We start from the raw sequence: 9,651 nt of genomic DNA, 5'->3' as shown, positions 1-9,651 counted from the left end.
CAGCTCAAATGTCATCTCCTCATTCATGCATTAATTCATTTGACAAATATTGATGGAGCACTAGGCATCTTTTGCCCTTTTCTAACTGTTGAGGATACAACATACATGTTTGTTTGGGTCCTTCAAGAAGCAGACACCCAGGTGGAATTAGACATGTAAGAGATTTATTTGGGGAAATGCATGTGAAGGATAAAGGATTAAAAGGGAAGGTGGGGAGAGACTTCATGTTTGACATAAGTCTGCTACCAGTGTAAGCAGAGAGGGGAGCAGGGAGTGTTGGGTGGAAAGAGTCTCACTCTGCAGAGCAGTTCTAAGGAAAGCTTAGAACCAAGCTGATGGGTGTCCTCAAGTCAAGTGCGTTGGAGAAGTCCTACCTCCTGGAGGAATGGGCCTGAATTAATATGGTGCCCTGCTTATGGGATCAGCCTGTGGGAGGCATGGCCTCCTAGACACTACGGTGGCTTCAGCTAGGTCACCATCAGTCCACTACTCTCCCCTCAGCAGGAAAGCTGAGTTTTCATGCTGTCACAGCAGGTCAGGAAGAAACACTTACATCTTGTTCCTTACATTACCAAGGAGGAGAGCGAATCTGAACGCCATCAGGAAGAAACACATCTTGTTCCTTACGTTTCCAAGGAGGAGAGCGAATCTGAACGCCACTTCCAGCTTCACACTACCGTTTCAACTCACTTTTCCCAGGAGAGGAGGAACGAGTTAGCTGCCTGGTGAATTTGGAAGTAGGAAGTGAGTGTGATGACTCAGTCCATCTGGCTTTTCTCTCTGATACCCTCCCTGTTTCCCTGAATTTCTGGTCTGCTCTTATTGCTGAAATAAGTTAACAGGGACAGGCTCTGTCTCTGTGGGGCAGCCTGTGGTTGTCCAACTGTGCCCCTGACCAGGTAAGTATTTATTTAGGGATGAAGTATCAGCTCATGTATTAGTAACAAGATGAGTTTTTTTAAATCTCCACTCTTCCGTCTCCTAGGTCCTATTTCTCAACAGGTTCCAAATTGAGAACCTCTATCCCCGCCCGGGAAAGTCCCATCACAGCCGTGAATAAGATGGAACAGGTCCATATGCTCATGGGGTTGCCCTGCTAATGATGAGTTCGCCCTCCTTGACCACTCTCTCTAAAGTCGCCCACCTTTCTCCATCACTCTTCTATCACACCTATTTCGTTCTTTCATGGCACTTGTCAAATCTGGCATTTCATTTCCTTGCTTATTGCCTCCCCCACCGCTGCCAAGAGAATGTAAACTCTTTGAGGTCAGAGACCTAGTCTGTCTTGTTTACTGCCAAAGCCCCAGTACCTAGAAAAGTACATGACTATTCAACGAATGTTTATTGAGCACTGATTAGGTACAGAGGTGGAGGAGTGGAGAAAAACAAAAACAAAATCTCGGCCCTCATGGAGCTTACACCCACCGGGGGAGGCAGATAATCAGTAAAATAATTAAATAAATTATATAGTACGTTAGAAGGCCATAAGTGCTGTAGATTAAAATAAATCCAAGAAGGGGAATAATGCTGAAGATGGGTGTTTCCATTTTAAATACGGTGTACAGAAAAGACCTAACTGAGCAAGTAACATTGGAAGAAAGACTTGAAGGGACTAAAGAAGTAAGCCACAGAGATATCAGTATTACAACATTGGGAGGAGAGGAAACAGAAGGCCTTGAATCAGGTATAGGCCTGGGAGGTGGCCAGAATGGCCAGTGCAGAATGAGTATCAGGAATTAAGGTGGTGTCTGTGGCTTTTTACTCTAAGATGGGAGCTGTTGGAGAGTTTTGAACAGGTGAGTGACCTGATTGGCCTTATGTTTTAAAAGGATCACTCTGGCTGCTATGTTGAAAATAGACTGTAGGGGAGGAAGGGGAGAAACACAGAGATCAGTTAGGTGAGAGGTACAGTGATCCAGGTGAGAGGTGCTGGGGGCTCAAACGAAGGTGGCAGCAATGCAGGTGGGGAGAAGGGGTTGGATTCCAGATATATATATATTTTGAAGAAAGAGCCAACAGAATTTGGGAGTGGTGTGTGAGAATGAAAAAAAAAAGAAGTCAAGGATGACTCCAACGATTAGTAGAAGGATGAAGTTGCCATTCATTGAGATGAGTAGACTTTGAGGAAAAAATAAGGAGTTTAGCTCAGGACATATTAAGTCTAAGATTTCTACCAGACCTTGAAGTAAAGATGTCAACTAGACAGATGGATATATAGATCTGGAGTTTAGGAGAAGGGCTCGGACTAGAGAGATTAATTGAGCATCTTTAGTGTGTAAATAAAATTTAAAATCATGAGATGGGATGAGATCACCAAAGGAGTGGTCACAGCAAGAGACGAGGTCTCCAGACTGAGCCCTGGGGCCTCCGACATTAAGAAGCAAGGGGTGGTAGAGGAACCAGCAAAGGACACTGACAGCGATGGGCCTTGGACTTGGAGGGAAATGAGTAGAGTGTTGTAGCTGTTAAGTCAATTGAATAGTGTTTAAAAAAAGATGGAATGACCAACAGTTTCAAATGCTGTCGATAGATCATGTCAGATGAAGATTGAGATTGTCTATTAAATTTAGAAACAAGCAGTTTCTTCGTGGCTTTAAGAGCAGTTCTGCAGCATGATGGGGCAGGGACCTGATCAGAGTGTGTTTAAGAAAGAACGAAAGTGTAGACAACTCACTCAAGAAGTTTTGTGGCAAAAGAAAGCAAAGAAGTGGGACAGTAGGTGGAGGGATAAATGGGTAAAAGTGTTTTGTTTTTTAAGATTGGGAGCAAGAGAGGGACGGCCCGGTGGCTCAGGCAGTTGGAGCTCTGTGCTGCTAACTCCGAAGGCTGCCGGTTCGATTCCCACATGGGCCAGTGGGCTCTCAACCACAAGGTTGCTGGTTCAACTCCTTGAGTCCCGCAAGGGATGGTGGGCTGTGCCCCCTGCAACTAACAACTTGGCAACTGGACCTGGAGCTGAACTGCACCCTCCACAACTAAGACTGAAAGGACAACAACTTGACTTGGAAAAAGTCCTTGGAAGTACATACTGTTCCCCAAAAAAGTCCTGTTCCCCTTCCCCAATAAAATCTTAAAAAAAGAAAAAAAAACGACTGGGAGCAATAATATCATATCTTGCATGTCAATGGGAATTATTAGTAGAGAGGGAAAAATTTGAAGATTTAGAAAAAAGTAGAGATAACAGCACTGTTAGACTGTGTATGCTATCGGTGTCTTCTTTGAATTCTTTACCTTCTAAGAAATATATCCTTATCATATAAAATGGAAAAGGATTATTTCCTCTTGACATGAAAATAGTAGCAATTTTTTTCTTACATAAAGCATTTAAGGACTGGATCTTGTTTGCTCTTGCTGTTGACTTGATGTTAGCAATTTTCTGCATTTTTAACCTCCTTCTCACACAAAATGATGCAGACTGCCTGCAGAGGAATACTGCTTTACCAGGCCTTATTGATAACTATGTACGTGTCATTTCTGGCTATAATCAGAGGTAATGCCTGTGATTGACTTAACATCACTACAAGTTAACTATTTGAAATTTGTCTGTTCTGACTCTTACTTGAGTTTAGAATCCAGAATCCCTCTCGCTTGGCACAGGATTTGCTTTCCATGGGGCAATATCGTTATACCTAATGTCTGGGGTTGTTTGATGGACTCAGCAGAGGTGGTTGCCAAAGCCAGGAAAGAAATCAGAGCTGCTGACTCAGCCTGTCATCTCTTCTTGCATTCGGTGACCACTGACTGAAAGCCTATAATGGGCAAAGCATCATGCAAGATACAAAAACAAACTGGTGAAATAGGACATACTAGGTGGTACCCTACCTGCAAGATACTTGCAGTCAAGGAGCCAGATAAAATACATAGAGAACTGTAATATGTGGTGGAAAGTGCTAAGTGCCATAAAAAAAAAATTCAAGGAAAGTACTAGAGGAGTCCAAAGGAAAAAGAACTTATTAGTTCTGGTTTGGAGGACATCGCCCTGACTCACTGTAGCAGAAGATATTCTGAAGGAAACCTACTAACAGCCTTACATCGCTCTCCACTTATATCATTGTTTCGCTGCATTTTAAAACATGATAATTCATTGTTATAATCCCCTGAAAAGCAGGAACATTCTGACCCCACTTTCATTTTATGGCCAAATGGATGGACGTTATCTCTTGTTGATAATTTTTTCCATTAATATTATACTTAAAATTTAATATTAGAAGTTTTGTTTGATTTTTAAAAGCTAATGAATTGTTGTGTTTTAATTAAAAAAAAGATGTAATACGTTTTTAATCAGGTGAACCACTCGCCAACTCACTATCTGTACTTCCTCATTAAGTGAAAAGAAGTATTAGCTGGAGGAAACACTACCTGTTGGCTCTATTTTCATCGTAAGTCACCTACCTTCCTTTCTCTTTACTCTTAGACAAGAATTGGTAAGTGTGTCAGCTAGAAAGGGACATGGTGGAAGGTAACCACTTCACATGGGAGTAAATAAGTCACATCAGACTCGAGAGGTTTGGGGAGAAAGGCGAGATACGTAATATCCCAAACTGAAAAATACTAATGGTTCCCTTTCACCTCCCTCTTCTCGCTTAATATTTCCAGCAGCCTCAGATGTGATTTGGCTGACATCACAGCAGACCCAAGAGACACAGGAAGAAGTAGTACACTGAATTTAGAAAAAACATTTTAAAATATGTAATTTGTTTTGTTTTATAAGGTTATAAGTTTGACGTGAGGGAAGGATAAAGAGAGCATATTCCCGCCGCCTCCAACTTTCCAGCAGTGTGTGTGTGTGTGTGTGTGTAAGAACTATTGGCTAGGTAATAGAACTGTTACAGGAAGGTAAATCAACCATGTAAATTGGAAAACACAAGGCACGTTTCTATTTTTTATGCCACCACATAAACATCACAAGTTGTCTGTGTATTAAGAGATATAAAAATACTTATAAATAAACCTATTTGACTTGAACATTTATTTCCATTGGTATATATATAGTTCCTGTTTTATATCTCTAGCTAACATACATTTCAAATGAGGTTCCAGAAAGCAGTTCTGGTTTGCACAATTCTGAGAAACAAGTTTCTAAATGATGTCCTAGTACATTTCTCTGCAACTGGACGTAATCACAGAGACTGTGCCTTTGTTTCTGAAAAACTGCACCCACAGTAAAATAGTAGAGCAAACAATCAAAGGAATATTTTCAACTCATTTCCGTTTCTCTAGGGATAGCCTTTTCTCTCTTTCAAAAAAAGTTTCATTGGGAAATAAATATAACACACAGAAATGGGCATAAAAGTGATTATAAAGTAAAACCTGTGTATTCACCACCTTGGTCAAGGAATCTGGCATTGCCAGACCTTAGTCATGTCCCCTCTTCCCCCAGACCTTCCTGATCACCACCTTGTCACTTATGTCTGGAGGGGTCAGTGTTTCCTGATTTTCACATTGATCATTTCCTTGCTTTTCCTGATACTTGCCATTTATATGGGCATCCCAAAACAATATAGTTTATGTTTTGCCTACTTTTTCATTGTACCTAAATGAGATTACACTATAGTATTTTTTTGTATCTGACTTTTTTGTTCAACATTATGTGATTCATCTTTTTTTGGGGGGGGGGCGGAATCAATCCATTTTATTGAGACCCTTTGGGGGAGGGTCGAAGGGCTGGGAGGACGATGAGATCCTAAGTCTTCGGTCAGCTGGGATCTCTCAAGCTTCATGGCCGCCAAAAGCTATGTGATTCATCCTTGTTATTGTATTTAGCTTACATAGTTCATTCACGTTCATTGCTGTAAAATATTCCATTGTATGAATACACCACAGTTTGTTCATCCATTTTTTTTTTTCAGTTTATTAATCTTCCCAAGGGAAAAAAAAACCACGCAGTCACCTCATACAGGCTATGTCTTGCAAGTCAAGATCAGGTTCATTTTCCTTTGAATAATCCAAGAAATCCAAGTAAATCATGCTGAAGCCAGTCGTCTTGCCACCCACCAAAATGGGTTCAAACTCTACATATAGTGTGGTCTTGTACATTTCGGCTAGTTTCCCCCAGATTTCGATCTTAGGTACTGTTGCCTTCCCAGCATGAAAGACATCGATGACCATTTGTTTCCAGTGAAGTAGTTGTTTGGCCTTGAACTGCCTGGTCTGGGTAGTGACTGTTTCATTCATGATGGCAGTCTATCCTTATGCAGCCAGGCAGGAAAAGAGCTATTTCATTCTCGATGAGCATATCTTTCCAGATTTGGGCAGTTATAAACAATGCTGTTATGAATATTTTTGTTTTTGTATCCTGGCACACCTGAGCACATGCATCCCTTTTTTCTTTGACTTGAAAATAATATAGTCTCTTCATTGTAATGGAATTACTGCTTTCTTTTCCTGGAAATTTTCAATATTTTTCTTGATTTACTTACAATCATGTATCTGAAGAAAAAGCTCAAGTTGTATATTTAATATTTGTAATAAATATTTTGTTTGTTCAATCTAGTGATGCTCTCCAAGGTCATTCAATGTGCAAGAAAACAGGAACACTTGCACAGGGTGGGAGAACTAGTATAGCACAATGGTACATGATGTGGGCTCTAGGATCACATAGATTTTAAGCCAATTGTTTAGTTTCTCCAATCTTCAGTTTTTTTATCGTATAATATTTGGATAACAATACTTACCTTACAGTGTTATTGTAAAGCACGTCCATAAGGACTCCTTACAACTCAAGTAACAAATCCAACTCCAATTGTTTTAGACACTAAAGGACTTTATTGACCCACCTGGCTTGAAAAAGTGGGAGGTGGGGAACAGGGAATAGAGGGAGAATGAAATTTCTTACTACCATCAATAAATAAAAATCCTTCACTCTAATTGGGCCAACTGTGCTCTCATTAACTGGCCCTGAGCCAATCACGATGGACGTGGGAAATGGCAACCTTGATTAAACCAATTTGGGCTCACTCACAGAACTAGGGGTATGGCCATTCTAAGCATATGGCTTGGACAAAATAGGGAAAGGGTAACGTGGATGGTAGAGAGGCAACCACAATATCCCCTCCACCAGATTTCTGAATAACGAGCACAGGGCTGAGTCTATTGAATGACTGTCAGTTCTAATTGTTCTAGCGTCTGCCAGCACCATAATCTGACCTGTGTGTCATTCTTCATACTAAAATAAACACTTTTCAAAGTGATGACATAAATCTATACCTCCTCATGAAAAAAAAAACAGTTATCCTGTAATTTTTGTGACTGGTGATTTTTATATCTGCAGAAAACATTTTCACTGAGAGAATACGATTAGGAATATACCTGTTATTTTCAACTTAAACCAAAAGCTTGTTTATTATTACTGATTTGAAGACTGTTTTGCAAAGGGTCCAAAATATTGTACCCAGAAGACATAATTAAATGTTAATGAGCACATTGAGTAAATATCAAAAGCAAATCTGTCATCTGTGGAGAATTGAAGACCTTTCAAATGAAGGGAGGGCAAGAAAATTAGGGAAAATAGTATCCTACAAAAGATCTCAGGAAATAGAGATTCTTGCCCTGGGCAAAAACAAAAGCAAGTGTAAAAAATATTCATTCTAAGTATTCTGAGTTCATTGTCTGAGACTCCAAACAAAGAGGTTATAAAATAATAGTCAGCAAATGGGCTTGAGAGACCTTTCTGGAGTAATGGATGTACTCTGAAACTGAATTGTAGGGATGGTTGCACAACTATAAATTTACTAAAAATTATAGAATTGGGCAGCCGGACGGGAGACCAGCTGGTCAGTGTGCTCGCACTCCTTGATGGTTCTGTTTCTTTTTTTGCTTTCCCGAATAAACCATTTTCTTTGGGTGGAAAAAAAAATTATGGAACTGTACGCTTATAATGGGTGAATTTTATGGCACATAAATTATAACTTAATAAAGCTGTTAAAATTAAGAAAAAAGGGGTTGGGTGGTAAAAATAATTAAGAAAAAAACACTAGCAAGAGTCATATTCCAAGAAATTATGTTTTGTTTGTTTGTTTGTTAGTTAAAGATTTTATTGGGGAAGGGGAACAGGACTTTATTGGGGAACAGTGTGTACTTCCAGGCCTGTTTTTCCAAGTCAAGTTGTTGTCCTTTCAGTCTTAGTTGTGGAGGGCGCAGCTCAGCTCCAGGTCCAGTTGCCGTTGCTAGTTGCAGGGGGCGCAGCACATCATCCCTTGCAGGAGTCGAACCAGCAACCTTGTGGTTGAGAGGATGCACTCCAACCAACTGAGCCATTCGGGAGGTCAGCAGCAGCTCAGCTCAAGGTGCCGTGTTCAATCTTAGTTGCAGGGGGCGCTGCCCACCATCCCTTGCGGAACTCGAGGAATTGAACTGGCAACCTTGTGGTTAAGAGCCCACTAGCCCATGTGGGAATCGAACCCGCAGCCTTCAGAGTTAGAAGCACAGAGTTCTAACCGCCTGAGCCACCGGGCCCGCCCCGAAATTATGTTTTTATTTCAAGCAAAATTGAAATGTTGTTTCTCCTCCTCCGACCCATCCTCTTCCTCTTCCTTCCTTTTTTTTTCCCCTCTTTAAGTGCACACAGAATGTGTAGATAATGAAGATGCTTTTTAGAAGGTATTCCTTTGTTAAGGATGAGCCTTTCCAGCACTGGGCTTGTACCTTTCTGAACTGGGGTGATTTTTTTTTCAATTTCAGCTTTATTGAGGTACAACTGAGATATATTAGGAGCTTTAATCGTATTATTGATTCGACCTACCTGGTTGTCAGGTCAAAACCAGAAACTGGTACATCTTGACCTGGAATCATGTCCTTAGCTTAGGAGATGGTGGGCAAAACTGCCATGTGAAGTCTTGAGAATGAGCGTGTAACTCACAGTATCAAAAGATGGAGATGTGTTTTCATCTTACTTGTTGTCAAGTTCTTTCCTCACTTTTCTTCTGCAATCAGAAGTGAAAACATCTGAATTTGGGATCAGTGACCCGAACCAGAGGGTGAAACTGCCGTGTGTATGGAGGCTTGGGATATGCAAAGTGTAACTTAACCAAAACTAAGTATCTCTGGGTTCCAAGTAACCAGCACATACAAGCACACAGTAAGCACACAGCATATACTGAAGGAATGAATAAACGAAGAATGGAAAGTTTTCTTCATGGAAACAGTCTCCTGGTGTTCTCGTGGCCAAAATAGTAGACATAAGGGGAGAAACATACAGGAGGAACAAGGGTTCCCCCAGTTTACTAACTCTGTGACCTTGGGCAAGTTACTTAATGTAAGAAAATTTTGTTTAAACTGCCTTATCTATTAAATGGGAATAAGAAGACTATTTCATATATTGTAAAAATGAAATGAATTAATCTATGTAAAGTCCTTAGAACAGCAATTGACCCATAATAAACATTATGTAAGTGGTTTATTATCACCTATTTTTTCAACTTCCCTTTTAGTGAACTAGCATTTTCCATCTTTCTGAGTACACCATACCCTTCCCCACTTTTGGGTATAGACCCAAAAGAATGAAAGCAGGGATGCAAACAGATTATTTGTATGCCATGTTCACGAGAGCATGGATCCCCAATCGCCAAAAGGTGAAAACCACGCAAATGTCCATCAAGGGAGGGATGTAAACACAGAAAGTGGTATATCCATGCAATACAGTGGAACATTATT

At 40.5% G+C, this 9,651-nt stretch overlaps 1 long non-coding RNA gene across 2 annotated transcripts; it reads left to right on the top strand.

Annotated features, from left to right (window-relative positions):
• Positions 1-587: 587 nt before the first annotated feature.
• Positions 588-9,165, top strand: LOC117027545 (uncharacterized). Of its 2 annotated transcripts, none has more exons than XR_004423943.1 (3): positions 588-744; positions 986-1,070; positions 8,932-9,165. It is a non-coding gene; the product is annotated as an uncharacterized LOC117027545 (long non-coding RNA). The 2 variants fall into 2 exon arrangements; XR_004423944.1 differs by having other exon boundaries at positions 588-899.
• Positions 9,166-9,651: the final 486 nt, after the last annotated feature.

Source organism: Rhinolophus ferrumequinum, chromosome 9 (assembly GCF_004115265.2).
Source record: "Rhinolophus ferrumequinum isolate MPI-CBG mRhiFer1 chromosome 9, mRhiFer1_v1.p, whole genome shotgun sequence".
NCBI classification, from domain to species: Eukaryota; Metazoa; Chordata; class Mammalia; order Chiroptera; family Rhinolophidae; genus Rhinolophus; species Rhinolophus ferrumequinum.
Note: the sequence above shows the minus strand (reverse complement) of the source record. Positions and strands in the feature narration are given on the sequence as shown.